The sequence below is a fragment of the Erpetoichthys calabaricus genome, chromosome 8 (assembly GCF_900747795.2).
Source record: "Erpetoichthys calabaricus chromosome 8, fErpCal1.3, whole genome shotgun sequence".
Classification (NCBI taxonomy): domain Eukaryota; kingdom Metazoa; phylum Chordata; class Cladistia; order Polypteriformes; family Polypteridae; genus Erpetoichthys; species Erpetoichthys calabaricus.
In genome coordinates this window covers 185,798,033-185,810,380 of record NC_041401.2, presented here as the reverse complement: position 1 = coordinate 185,810,380, position 12,348 = coordinate 185,798,033, and the positions used below count along the sequence as shown (strand labels likewise).

The 12,348-nt window shown below is 42.4% G+C and overlaps 1 protein-coding gene and 1 long non-coding RNA gene across 3 annotated transcripts in view; one reads left to right on the top strand and one right to left on the bottom strand.

The window, feature by feature from the left end:
• Window positions 1-6,278, bottom strand: part of LOC127528946 (uncharacterized) — a 103,247-nt gene extending 96,969 nt beyond the window's left edge. The window contains exon 1 of the long non-coding RNA XR_007935623.1: window positions 5,887-6,278. This is a non-coding gene — a long non-coding RNA (uncharacterized LOC127528946). The remainder of the gene's footprint in view (window positions 1-5,886) is intronic.
• The window catches only part of LOC114656373 (inactive dipeptidyl peptidase 10-like), a 992,193-nt gene that overhangs the window by 578,847 nt on the left and 400,998 nt on the right, over window positions 1-12,348 (top strand). The gene's annotated exons all lie outside the window — the stretch shown is intronic.

Sequence of the window (12,348 nt, the reverse complement as noted above, 5' to 3'; positions counted from 1 at the left end):
ACTGGGAGTCGCTGTCGGGAAGCCCGTGGACTCATGTGTGCCCTGTAACATGGAAGTACGTCCTGGTCACGTGAGCAGGAGAGATGACGTGCTTCCAGGTTGAAGATAAGGACTGTTTACCCTGACCCGGAAGGAATAAGGAATTATGGACTGTTGGGCAGGAACACCTCTGGGTCAGGGTGTATAAAAAGACTCTGGGAAATCCCAGACACTGAGCTGAGCTGGGAGGTAGGGTGGCTAAGTGTCTGGGAGAGGAGGATTGGTATTTGTGATAGTGATCGATAGTTATATGAGTAGTGTGGAGTGGAGGGTGCTTTGTGCACGTGATCATTGTACAATAAAAGAGAATTGTACTTTTACCTGGTGTTTGGAGTGGTACCTGAGGGTTCAAGAGGTGGACACATGCCTCTACTGCTACAATATATATAGAGTATATATTGACAGGGGATTGCATGAAGTGCAGGCTTGTTGAGTGATCAACTGTCACGTGAGGCACATTATTTGAAAGGCTTCAACTCTGGTGGTGGTTGGCGGTTAATGGTATATGTGGATAAAAAGAGTGAGGCCCAAGCACTGGGTGGGGGGGGACAACAAAAGGAAAGTAGAAAAATGGGAATTTCCCAATGAAAAGCGGCAGCACAGTGGCATAGTGGCAGCGCTGCTCCCTTGTAGTAAAGACAACAGGGTTTGTGTCCTCCATCCTCCATGTTCTCACTGTATCTGAATGGGTTTCTCCAGGTGCTTTTGAGACCCCCCAAAATACAAGGACATGCAGGTTAGGTGATTTGTTCGTAGTGTATAGTTGGGGTATGTGTGTGTTTGCGTTGAGATGGATTGGCGCCCTGTCCAGTGTTTGTTCCTACCTGGCACCTTTGGCTAGCTGGGCAGGCTCCAACAGCCTCTGCAACCCTATCCGGGTCTAAGCAGGTTAGAAAATGACTAACTGACTAGTAATGGCAGGCACGTGGAGCCATGAGTTGTGCTGAACAGTGAAATACGTTTGAATGGAATCGGTGATTTCCCTAAGCGGGTTAGAAAATGACTGACAATGAAAATTTATGAAATTGGAAGGGAAGCTGGGAACGGATGGGGAAATATGATAGAAGAACAGAAAGAAAAAAGGACAAGTGGTTTGGATCGCCTTGAGAGTGGCCAGTCTTCCGTGAGAGCAGCTAGGAGAAGGAGATACGGCAGACTGGGGGTGGAAGCCCAGATGTCCAAGTTGGGGGACACAGTTCAGTCTACTAATGGAGTACATGGAAGACGCGTCGTCGCCAAAGAGGAACTGTGGACGACTGGTGCTGCGATGGAGGTGATGGGGTTTCGTTTCACAGACTGTGTGCCAAATTCTTCTGAGATGATTGGGGATCTCATAAAAGGACAGGGGATGTCAGCTTTTCCAGTGCATTTACGTGTTTTACTTATTTATTGAATGTTATTGTTGCGCTCGTGATGGCTCTGGATATATGAGGGTCAGGCTAGCTGACAATCAAGTTTCTGAGACCAGATCATTACTAGTTGTGGCGTGTGGTAAGTTTCAAAGTATTATTTTTTTTCCTAAGATTTTATTTATTATCATAATATTATTACATGGTCCTCATGACAAAAATAAACCAAGAAGACTTTAAAAAGGAGCATAAAGAAAGGCCACCACCTCTGTGTATGAAGCCCAACAGCAGCACTTTCAAGGTGATCTTAATTCTTAGTCCAGGCTGCACATTTCTGAGTTACGGCTTATGTCAGAAGACAAAGAGGACCCCCTCTCTAGGTTATTGTCCGCTTCACATCATCTATATGCTGTGAAGAGAGGGCTGCTCGAGGAAAGAGAACTCCATTACAAATACAGCGTCCAGGCTGGAATAGGATTCAGGAATTTTGGAGCTGTGAGGCAGCAGCATCATCCACTGTGCCACCTTGCTATGCCCACTGAAGGAGTAAAGTTCCAAAACTTAGTAAAGTCAGATGTCACCAGCATGACAGTATCTGGAGCATCCCTTTTCTTATTTTGCTTTGCGTATCAGAGGTTCGAATGTGCTGCAGTCGCTTTGGGCTGTTATGAAATCATTCTTTTAACGACATCTCATAAGGCAAGGTTAATAATGTTAAATGAGTCATAAAAATTCTAAGAGGTATGAGTGATTTTAATTACGGAGCGTAACCTTGACAAATAAATTAAGTCCTTAAAAGTTTAATGTGAGGAGTATAATTGAAAGGACGTGTTCTTATACAAAAATCGTTCTCTTATTACTAATTAGTAATTTTGCAAAGCACACTTGGTTCAGACTCTTCCTAAATATTAATAAATGGTTTTATTCCAGGGGTTCTTAAACTTTTTTTTTTCTCCCAACCCACTTGGAGAAGTTATCCCCATTCTCTGGCAACCATCCCTTTGGGAATCCCCATTCTCCTGCATTCATCCTCTCTGGGAGTCCCCATTCTCTGGCATCCATCCCTTTGGGAATCCCCATTCTCCTGCATTCATCCTCTTTGGGAGTCCCCATTCTCCGGCATCCATCCCGTTAGGAATCTCCATTCTTCCACACCAATCCCTTTGGGAATCCCCATTCTCCTGCATTCATCCTCTTTGGGAATCCCCATTCTCTGGCATTCATCCTCTCTGGGAGTCCCCATTCTCCAGCATCCATCCCTTTGGGAATCCCCATTCTCTGGCATTCATCCTCTCTGGGAGTCCCCATTCTCCGGCATCCATCCCTTTGTGAATCCCCATTCTCCTGCATTCATCCTCTTTGGGAGTCCCCATTCTCCGGCATCCATCCCATTAGGAATCCCCATTCTTCCGCACCAATCCCTTTGGGAATCCCCATTCTCCTGCATTCATCCTTTTTGGGAATCCCCTACAGAGAATCAGTCAGTCACCCAGCAATGGCCCAAGGGTGGAAGCCTCCATAAAGAATAAGGTTAAGTTCCTCTATTAAGTTGTATTCAGAGTGAGAGGCCACCTTCCAGGAAGCTGTCTACTTTTATGATGCCTGATCTGGAAGGGGCGTGGCCTGCTCTGGGAATTGTGGGCGGAGATAGTCGACCTCCCTGGATGGCTTGTTAGAACTGGCAGCAAAACAGAAGATACAGCCAGTGGCAGAGCCCTCTCTCATCCCGGAGTGATAGCACAGCCAAGAAGATGATTCCCATACATGACGATGCCTTAGATTTGAAAGTGCTGGGATAAGACCGGCCATCCCAAACTCATGATGCTCAGTTGGATAATGTGGATTTTCAGAATGTTACACGTTTCTACAATGAGAACAGTTGCGTATTAAAAGGCTGGTCCGGGGACTCCCAGTAAGTCACTGCTGGGGTCTCAACCTACAGTGTGACCCTGCCTAGTGATGGATTTCCATTTCATCACTTTATATAAAATATAAATATACTTGTCCTCTGCTTTCAGGACTGTGTGACTTTACCCATTTATTAAACAAGCATAAAATAACATGGTGGCTCCTTCAACCATCCTTGAAATCCCCTCTGTTAAACTAGCTCGAAAAAACCCTTTTTCCGCCTTCTGTAAAACCATAATTCTGGCAATTTTGGGGCATCCATCATTGTAAATGAGTGTGGCCTTATTGTCAAATGACAGATGACTGTACCTACTGCACATCTTACACTTTAACTATTGATTGTGTTGATAAAAACTATGAGCGGATACGTAGCCCAGTCCCACTCTGTGTGACGGCCAAATTGCTTTTAGGCAATAAAGGAAAAAAAAGCAACATTCGTGCATCATTCATGAATAAAAAGCAGGAACTGAAAAAGTAATTCCTCTTCCGTGAAAGTGTCTTTGTTTTATACTTGCAGGGGTACCTGGAGTGGAATGAAGTGCAGTCGCAAAATAAATTCCCAAGGGGGGAAAAATTACCCTAAAAATAAACACCTTTGTGTAACTGTGCCATGTCCCAAAAACAAAACAGATATACATTTTCCTTTGTTATTCCCACCACAGCACGGAGGAGACTCCCGGTCCCTTCAGGTCTCCAAGCTATAAATCCTGCTGCTGATGGAAGAAGACACTTAGTCTTGCACCAGTCCCAAGACTGGGCAGAGTTACCTTTGGAGAACTGTGTCAGTACTTAGCCTGATGGTAATTTTTACTTTCTCGTATATGAAGTATAGGGAAAGTATTGTAATCGGCCAAAAATTCGACCTCAAGATTTTGATAAATCTCGATGTTGTAGACCTCCCTGAGTCCTATTTACTTTCTCATAGGGACAGTATTGGAATCGTCCAAAAAATTCCATTTCGAGATTTGTGATGAATTTCGATATTTTAGACCTCCCTGAGTCCGAAAATACCATTTTGGGAATTATATCTGTGTGTTTGTGTGTGTGTCTGTATGTAAACACGATGACTTGAGTACACTTTCAGTTAGGTCAACCAAATTTTGCATACAAGTATTAGGTACAAAACGTAGATTTCTATCAACTTTTGAGCTATTTCCGCTAACCAGAAGCTGCAGATTTATTCCACTGTATTTTTATAATAATTGTTCAATATATTATTAATTTGATTTGATTTGTTGTTGATGGTCCTTTAATGCACATCTTTCTATTAAAATAAAAAAAATCCTGGGACGAGACGAGACTTTTTAGCCTGGAACAAGATGTGTCTTTCTCAGAAAGATACTTTCACGTCCCGCGAGATGAGACTTTGCGCCTAGAGATTTAGATAGATAGATAGATAGATAGATAGATAGATAGATAGATAGATAGATAGATAGATAGATAGATAGATAGATAGATAGATAGATAGATAGATAGATAGATAGATAGATACTTTATTAATCCAAATGGGAAATTCACATACATTCACATTTAACCATGCCCGGGGCCGGAAATTAAACACAAAGAGTAGATGACAAAATAGAACGTAGTTAAGAATTCAAAAACGTTGGCACAATACACATGCAGAGCAGGTTAGAGATAATGGAAGTACTAAAATTCGAAAGTCTCAAAAAAAGGATAGTAAAGATCACATTAGCGCAAACAAATGGAAATTATTACTCGGTGAAATAACGGAACAGCGAAAACAGATTGAATATATTGTTCGGATTTAAACTTTAAGTTGGAGACTTGTAGATCGTTAATCAGGGAAAAGTAGTGTTTCTTCCCAATGAAGAGGCATATCTGTGAGAATTAAAAGATTTGTTATTTAGTGAAAGTGAAATCCACATATGTGAGTGGCAGAGACGCAAAGTGGCTGGTGCGTACCTCAGGCCAGGTGGGTTGGTGAGCAAAACGAACAGGGGTTGAAACCCCCTAGTAATATCTCTATATATAATCTTCATTTGGATCTTGATCTTTGTTTGTCCGCGAATGAATTAGAAGAAGAAGCACTAGATGGCAGTAGAGAGACAGCTAAAACATAGGCATTGCATTAAGAATCTCCTCCAGGCTTATACTACTGAAGACTGTAGTACTCCAGTCACACCTCAAAACACAGACATTCAAACTAAACAAATTGTTGTGCTTTAAATTAACTAATCTTTATATATAATCTTCATTTGGATCTTGATCTTTGTTTGTCCGCGAATTCCACGCATGCGTAGACCACCTTCCACTTTAGTACGTTGTTGTTACTCATGGATGTCAACAATGTGCCGGAATAACGAAAGGGGTGGTGGACAGTGTTACACTGGTTAGCTCCTGAGGCCTGGTTAGAGAATGAGATTGCCGAAGATAAAAGGTACGTGCCTACATAACATATGAATGAAAGAAAGACAGTGGGTAAAATGAATGATAACGTAACAGCACGTTCCGGAAATTATTATTGTTACGTTGTAGCCGGCGAGTGCTGCGCGTCTCACAGTTGTACCGTGGCTTGCTCACATGTCAGTGAAGTGATCCCTATTTATGCTTTAAAGAGCCTGGATACCTGTGTGTCCCCCTTTTATAACCATTGCTCCGTGTATATTGCCTTACTCTTTGGATTGCCACAAAGCAACCTGCGAGACTGGAGAAAGGTTGAGAAGAGATCGTGAGAGGAAACGACAGCGTCGTGAAAACGAGACGGACTGTGAACGGAGAGAAGCAGAAATGCTCCTACACCACCACATAATTACTATTCGGACAGTGATTCCGAGTAGGCCGTTCCTATCGAATCAATGTCCAAGGGTTTTCTTTTGTAATTTTGTTTCCCTTATAAAAAATCATAATGCTGTGCGACGAAGGGCCCAGTTCACGACTGGCAGCCACGTTTAAACAGGGAGCCCTTCACAGACAACTTTAACACGCGCAACGTAGTTGGGCGCACATGGCTAGTAAAAATATAATCATTGTCTTGAGGTTTACTCCTCAAATATCCATCCCCATATCTGAGTATATGAGAAAGTCTAGGGGAGACCACTTCCCGATTTTTTGTGGAAGCTTTCAGTTGGCTTGCATAGGGGCCCTAATTTTTGTTTCTAATAAAGAAAAGATTTTGTTTGCAATTAAACTGGGACGACCACTTTGGTCCCCCAACAGTTTTCAGTAGTGACTTGTAGTTTTTTCACTCGACCCCACTTACCACAGTTTATATTTCAGTGGCCTAGTAGTTGGTATTGTTGCCTCACAAATCCAGCGTCTAGTGTTTGAATCTTGTGCCCTGTTGTCATCTTTGTCACTGTGGAGATTTCACCCTCTGACTGATGTTGAGTTGATTTTCCTCGGGGTAATCAGACTTTCATCCTCATGTTAGATTAACTGGCAACTTTAAGTTTGTCTTGCAATGGTGTGTGCCCTGCCATGGACTACCATCCCATTCAATTTTTGCTTGATGTCACCAGGTTGACTGTCACCTGCCCTGTGCCACACTGCTGGATACCCAGGGAGATGAGTAACCTCCTATTATACATACTTACTTGCATCTATGGGAAAGGTGCTCTATAAACAAAATGTATTATTATTATTATTATTATTATTATTATTGTTATTATCACTCTATTTAATATAAAAAAAACTTGGGATGAGACAAGAACTGATGAGAGAGACACTTTCATGTCCCGTGAGACGAGACTTTGTTACCAAGAGATTTAACCATGGCTGGCTCCCTGCCCGGGGTTTGTTTCCTGCCTTGCGCCCTGTGTTTGCTGGGATTGGCTCCAGCAGGACCTTGCAGTTAGGATATAACGGGTTGGATAATGGATGGATGGATGGATTTAACCACACCTGGGGCTGGAAATAAAAGACAAAAAGTAGATGACAAAGTACAGAACATCGTAAAGAATTCAAAAACGTTGGCGCGATTCACATGCAGAGCAGGTTAGAGATAATGAAAGCAGGAAAATTCGAAAGTCTCAAAAAAATGATAGTAAAATTTGCATTAGCGCAAACAAACAGAAATTATTACTCGGTGAAATAACGGAACAGCAGAAAGAGATTGAATAGCGTTTGAGAATGTCTGGGGGAGAAGAGAGACAAGGCCGTGAGACAAAAGGACAGTGACTGTACAGGCTTTTAAACGTTCGAAGCGCCACATGAGATGCAGATCACGAGGCACGGCAGCAGCAGCAAGCCAGCAGCTGATTGAGCAAAGAGGAGGTAAAATAAAAGCTATTGTTTCCCATTGTATCACCATTTAGGAGGGGGTTTGGAGGAGCAACCACGTCTCCTTGGGGTGCGTTAAGCCCCCTTTTCACAACGGCGCGTAACGTTGTCCGAGGGGTTGGCAAGCGAAGTGAGCAGGGGGCAAAGCCCCCTAGTTATTATTATTACCATTATTATTATTATTATTATTACCTACTGCTGACACCCCCACCCCGAGTAAATCCAGGGATTACTTGTCTTTTTTTGGATAAAATCCTGATCTGCTTCTTCTTGTATTCCACAGGGTTGTTAACTTGAAATTCTGACTCAATCCGTTCATTTCAATTAAATCATTCCCGTCAAACCCCTTGGCTTTAATCTGCACACTAATGCATTTAACGCCATCAATGATGAGCATGGTGTCTGACAGCAGAATTTATTTAATTTATCCAGATCTTTATTGCTTTATTATTTTCCTACTTTTTTATAAAACATCATTTTTTAAACATTCCAACACGGCAATTATGTGTCATAATAGAAGTGATTAAGAAAAGCAAAAGAAAAGCATTATGGCATTGGTGGGAAACAAGGGAGGCTACCTGGTGATGAGTGGGAGCTTAATTGAATTAACTGCAATGTGCAGGAAACAAGCGGTGCAAATTGAGGTCAAATTACACTCGGGTGGCGAAGCCGACGTCATAAAGAGGGGAAGATGAATGACTTTTGGAAATCTTAGAAAGTAGGTAGTGGAAATGGGGAGTGGGAATTTGTGCAGGAGCCGGAATTAGAGTGGGAGTGACTTATGAGAGTTTAGGTGCAAGAGAAAAAGAGTGAGACACAGGGTGTGAGTGGGATTGAAAGAAGAGATGTGAATCTGAGTAAGAGTGAGTGGTGAGACAAGGAGTGGGTGTGAGAATAAGAGAAGGGGCAGAGGAGAGAGTGGGTATGAGAGGGGCAGTTGATATACAGGATGAGGGACTGCAGGAGTGAATATCTGAGTGGGTGTGGAAGTGGTAGTCGGAGTTGGAGTGGGAACAGGAGCGGTAGTAGTAGCCGACAAAGCCCCATGAAGCTCTTGAGGCTTTCCCTGATTGTATAAGAAAATATCCAAAGCTCCAGTCTGGTGGTTTACAGAAATCATAGCAGCCATGAGCTTAACCCAGCCGGTGGAGGAAGCGCACATTCATGTTTTAATCTGACAGGTGCACTAAAAGCCGAAGACCAATCTATGTGTTCATTTTGATTTTATGATAATCATGTTTTTGTTAAAAGGCTGCAATAAATGCACGTTAATTTGGGCAACAATTTTCTCTTCTCGAGTAACTGTTTAAATGTATTGTCCTAAAGATGTAATTTGTCGTCATTAGCAACCATTGTGAATATCTTGCCGCCACCAAGCATGAACAAACATTTCATGTCACGGAGGTATGGATGCTATGGTGTGTCCTTGGCCTCACCCAGTTTAACCATGTCATAAATGAAGATCATGGGCATAGCACCTGTCACAATAAGACACAGGAAACATCAAAGGTTTGAGGCAGCCACCCTTATAATATCCCTGGCTGCAAAATGGGTATTTTTTCCAAGAGTCATACATGGTACAATGTCCAAAACACAACTGATTTAACTTTGGTAAAATGGCGGCTTTAAAGGCCATGACCGGAAGTGACGTCAATCTGGGCCGGAACCGAAAGTGATGTTTTCAAGACTGGAAGTAACGTCAACCAGCGTTCCAGTGCCTGAAGTGACGTCTTTTGGGGCCAGAAGTGACATCGTCCAGGGCGCCGGAACCGGAAGTGACGTCATCATTGGCGCCAGTACTGGAATTGAAGTCATCAATGGCGCCAACACCTAGTGAGATTTCCCAAGGATAGTCTGCAGGGGACGGAGAGAGAGAGTTAGTGCAGCTCACCACCCCCTGGTCTGGTATGGTACTACCTTTATTTGCGCCCTCTAGCTACCTCCCATGTGCCCATGTGTGACACACCAATCAATACGAAGAGGCATGGAACACAACTTGGGATGGTACAGTCACATAGTCCGGAGCGACAACACTCAATGGCCAGGACAGCCCTACAATTAAGACTGTGTGGCAATCGATCTCGTGGAAAACCAAAGAACAGCCAGCTCAACCGAATCAAGGAGGACATGAGACAAGTTGACATCACCCCTGAAGATGTCCTAGATCAAAACACCCCTGAACCTGCATAAAAGCTAGGAGGAGGACAGAAAGCAGACATTATGAACATTGACTGTGTTCAATTAGTGCCAGTGGGCTCTTGCTCTTTACATCACACGTTTATGGAGCTCAATGCCCTTTAGAAGATCTGCTCACTTTTGATGCACTAGTTGGAATTCTTCTGCTAATTTGAAGGATTACCACTTTTATAGGTAGCCCTGCTGCTGGCTCTGAAGCTGCTTATTTCCATGACGGAATGCCTACTCTTACTGTTGGAGAGTCCTCTCCAGGCTGATGCTGCCTGTCAGCACCATTATAGTAGCATAATGTTACTTTTGGTTTTGACCCTTTTTGTTCTTTCTACTTCAGTTTCTGTTTTGGGGTTCGGTTTCCATTTTTTTTTTTGATTGTTTTCCTTATGCATATCTTCTGATGGAGTCCTAAAACTTATTTGTCATGGCACTGACAAAACAATCTCATTTCATGGTCTGTACATTTCCTTTGTGCTACATGACTTTTATTAGGGTAACAGGCGGATGTTGGTGTGGGATTGAAAGTCCAAGTAGGAGTTAGAGGTGGGAGTAGGAGTTGGCATGGAGGTAGATTGGAAGTCAGAGCACAAAAGAAGAAGGAGAAGTGACAATGTGACTAGGAATCTTCATTTGAATTGGAGTGAAAGAATAAGTGAATGTATTTGATGGGGGAAGGAGTATAGGGTGGTCCAGATCTAATTATGCAATTTTCATTACGCTATACCTTATTAAGTTTATTACATAGAGAATTCACAGCACCTGCCCTGCACATAGAGATTTCACTTAAAATTCTTTTTGTTGCCAATAGATAGGCAGGTAGATAGTTGTCTGTCGAACAGTTGCATAATTAGATCTGGACCACCCTGTACAAGTAATGTTGAGATTCAGAAATAATCGTTGCGAGTGTGGAGTAAAAGCAGGTGCTAATGTATGTATGGGTAAAGGAGTGAGAAAGGGGGAGAGTGGGTGCTACTATTGGAATGAAAATAGAATTCCAACAGGAGAAGAGTAGAATGGGAGTGCCCAGGAGAATGAGAGTAAGAGTGAGTATGAGATTTGAAATGGTCCATCAAAGTGGCGTCACGAACAGGAGCTTCTGTTTATTAAATACTAGCCGTGGCTTGTAGCTCCACCCACGTAGAAGTGAAACAGGACAGCGAGGAGGGCCCACTCCTGACGTCATGCTTCCACCTCTACTCGACCCGCAGCCTCTGTCTCGGATTATATCAAATATATCGCTCCTGCAAGTGAACTTTGATGAGAGAAGTCACAAAATCAACCGGAATGTTCAAGCAAAGTCTAGAAAAAAGCCCGATCTAAATCCATTCAGTAGTTTACTAGCTAAGCGGATGTAAGGTACGACCTGAGGCTGGCGCGTGAGTGAGGAGGGCCCCAATCCCTTCCCTTCGGCTCGCTGCGTCTCTCTCGGATTCACGCAAATAAATCGGTACTGCAAGCGCACTATGATACTTAGGGCGATGAGAGAGGTCGCATAATCAACTAGAATGTGCAAGCAAATTATAGAAAAAAAAACAATCTAAATATGTTAAGTAGTTCTCTCGTGAAAAGCGGACAGACATTCAGACAGATGTTGTATTTTATATATAGAGAGATGTGATTTTTGCCAGTGGCTTTTTCTTGGCCTCCATTTAATACTGACTGGGCGTGCAACCGTATGTGGTGGTAGGAAGCTTTGGTAAGTGAATGAATGAGTATGAAAGCAACACTTGACAGACAAGGGACAGTGACAGGGAGTGGCACTATAATAAATTACACTTGATTATCTTATTCTTTAGCCTAATAACTACTTATTAGTTTGAGCTTCCCTGCAGATGAAATATCAATAAATTCTTTATTAAATTGTTATCTAGTTACAATTAAACAAATGGCTGTGCATCAGTCTTGCACATATTTATTGACTCATTTCTGTGGCAGTGAAGTCACAGAAATTCCAACTTGTACTGCTGGCATGAGGCTTTTGATAGCGTGTGGCCCATGCAATACAGATTCCTGAACAAGTTATTGGTTTTCCACTTTTTAACCTGCTTTGGTGTTTTTATATAGTGCCTTAATTAATTAACCAACAGAATATCTATGTTGATCATTTCTGGGTTGTTTCCTCCTTGCCCACCTTGCGCTAATCTTAGGTTAAGGTAAAAATTGTCTTTTCGCATGAACTTTGGAAGTCAGGGCGCAGGGTCAGCCATTGTACAGCTCCTCTGGAGTCATTTTTTCAGTTCATGGGCTTTGCTCAAGTGCCCTTTGGAATAGAATCTCTTCTGGCAGTAATGGGATTTCAACCTGCAACCTTCCAGATGCAAGCACAGGTCCTTAGCCACAGAGCCACCTCTCTGCCTTATATTACATAATATTGGAATTGGCAATTGAATTGAATTTCTTCTATCAAATATTTTTAGTTTAGATTAGATTAGAAAAATAATTAATTGTAGTAATAATAATGTTATTATTTATATATATATTGTGACAAATAGAGGCACTGTCGACCCCTTGAACCCTCAGACCAGACGTCAGACACCAGATAAAAGTCCAAAATGAATATTCATCATTATAAACAAGTGCACAAAGCACCCTACTCTCCACAATACTCAAACAATAAATA